Source organism: Penaeus chinensis, chromosome 40, assembly GCF_019202785.1.
Source record: "Penaeus chinensis breed Huanghai No. 1 chromosome 40, ASM1920278v2, whole genome shotgun sequence".
In the NCBI taxonomy this organism is placed as follows: Eukaryota; Metazoa; Arthropoda; class Malacostraca; order Decapoda; family Penaeidae; genus Penaeus; species Penaeus chinensis.
Window position 1 is genome coordinate 22,979,792 of NC_061858.1, and position 2,547 is coordinate 22,982,338.

A 2,547-nucleotide genomic window follows, 5' to 3' on the forward strand; every position below is an offset into this window, starting at 1 on the left:
ATTGGGCTGATCGAGGTATTAAATTACACACCCAGTTTGTAAGAGACTAAAGCAGCTTGCTCTGGACATACAACCTTGAACTGTTCAGCAACAATTCAGATACAAATTAGTGCCAGTGTTTCTCGAGTGTCCCAAAACAGTCGCTGGATAAAAAGTCTGGATTATCGAACTATGATTTTAGCTGGTAACACTAGTGCATTCAGGTACAACAGAATCCCTGTTGATAAATAAATCTTAATATCATAATCGATTTCTATACTGCCTACAGCTTACACTTGTTAAAGGTTAAATGCTTTCATGAAAGAAAAAGAAGAAAAATTATAACAGAAAAAAAAGAAAAAAGAAAAATAAAGAACCGTCTCTACTTAATAGTCCGGTCATCGGAAGAACGAAAGTAAGAAAAAATACAATCCATATACGTTAAATATCGTATTTGTTTTCTCTTGCTCAGTCATCTGTGTAACATATAAAGATGGCGATATCATACTTACCCGCCAAAAGGTTTCCCTCTCATGTTAATGTATATTAAAAAAAAAAAAAAAAAAAAAAAAAAATCACTTCAGGCTAAAGGCTCCAGTTTATTGACGGGCGTAGCGCGATTATCAGCCGAAGTTTGAGAAATACATGGCAAATGACTGAACAAAGGAGAACAAATGAATAAATAAGGACATTTGTTTTCGCTCTTTGCACCTTGTGTTCCATTGGCAAGTAATAATATACTTCTGTGTACAAAGAATACGCTGAAACGGAACTGTCTGTAGTGCTGCGGTGACGATCAAATGTAAACACTGACCTACATGAGCATTTTTTGGTTTTAGTATGTTTTTTTTTTTTTATAGAAGCTCGTATTTATTTATCTTTTACAGTAATCTTGTTATTTTTACATATCATATTTCCCATTAATAGTTCAGCAGCAAGGCTTACGAAACAAGAATCTTGCTCTTATATTTCTTCACATTTAACATCCTTTGCTTAGCTGAAAATATACTAAAATATCAGTCAAGAATTACCCACTAGGTTTCTATTGATCTTAAAAGTTCACATGGCAGAATCCACACCGAAAAATATTCCTTAGCAACCTACATTATCTGAAGCCCTGCATTCACTTGGGCAAAGTGCACCGGGCGTTACACGACAACATCAAGTGAACGCTCGACCTGACAAGCCGTTTCGCGAGGCGCTGCGTGGCGAACAGGGCGAGGGCTGGGGGAAGTTCCCTTCGCCTCGCGGCCCGATTGTAAGCATCCAAAATGGCCGCCAACTAAGAGCCTTAAAAGTAAATCTATCTAAATTGCAACATGTATATTTTTTTACCTTTATATTTCTGTTAGTCATTAATTTGTGCGTGATATGGAAGTCTTGTATATTGGTTTCGAACCCTTATTGCAGTCTCAGTTAGAAAAGCAATTCATCTCTCTCGCGACAAGTCTCAGTGGCAAGGGCAGTTTGTTTACGATAATCAGCTGGTCAGCGCATTGCCGAAACCATTCACCCTGAGCGCTTTGGGCCAGGGCGAAGCGCATCTGCAGAAAAAGCTCAAGTAAACGCGGGTTTCTTGGCATTCTACATTAGCTGTGTTTATAAACAATGTTGCGTCGTCTGCTAGACGAACCATCTATCGGGACCGTTCCATTGAAATGGTGGCGCTACGAAACGCGTGGCAGAAACAGACATCTAAAGCCGTTTTTGGTAGAGTACAAACTCCAACGCGTTGGACTTAGACTGGTGACGTAATTAATCCTCATAGATGCTGATTGGCTTGTGATTACATTGCCCGTCATATGGCGAGTTAGGGAAAAACTATCGAACACCTCATTCCACACAGTACACTCAAGGATCAACAATGGCCGCTCGACTTGTCCACTCTCTCTCTCTCTCCATCTCTCATTCTCTTTCTCACTCACTCACTTTAGTCCTTTCTATCTCTCTGTCTCCCCCCTCTCTCCCTCCCTTCCTTCCTTCCTTCCTTCCTTCCTTCCTTCCTTCCTTCCTTCCTTCCTTCCTTCCTTCCTTCCTTCCTTCCTTACTTCCTCCCTCCCCTCCCCCTCTCCCAGGGACGTCATTTCAGCTACTAGCTCTCCGAAAATTGTTTTTGAAAAATACTGATCTAGGAGCATTTTTAAAATCAGAGCCCGCCCCTCCCTACCCCTCCTAAGAAAAAAAATATACTCCTAATCTCTCACTCCTAATGTCTCTTCATTTTTCTGTCTACGTTCAGAGAACGAAGCACAACTAGTTTCTAGGGCGCTACCAGCTCTCTGAGAATTTTTTTTTTTTGAAAATTACTATTCTAGGAGCACTTTAAAGCTACGATCAGAGCCCGCCCCCTCCCACCCCCCAAGAAAAAAATACGCCCCTGATCTCTCTCTCACTCACTCATTCTCTCACACTCTCTCCCTCTCTCCCTCTCTCCCTCTCTCCCTCCCTCCCCCCCCCTTTCTCTCTCTCTCTCTCTCTCTCTCTCTCTCTCTCTCTCTCTCTCTCTCTCTCTCTCTCTCTCTCTCTCTCTCTCTCTCTCTCTCTCTCTCTCTCTCTCACTTTCTCTTT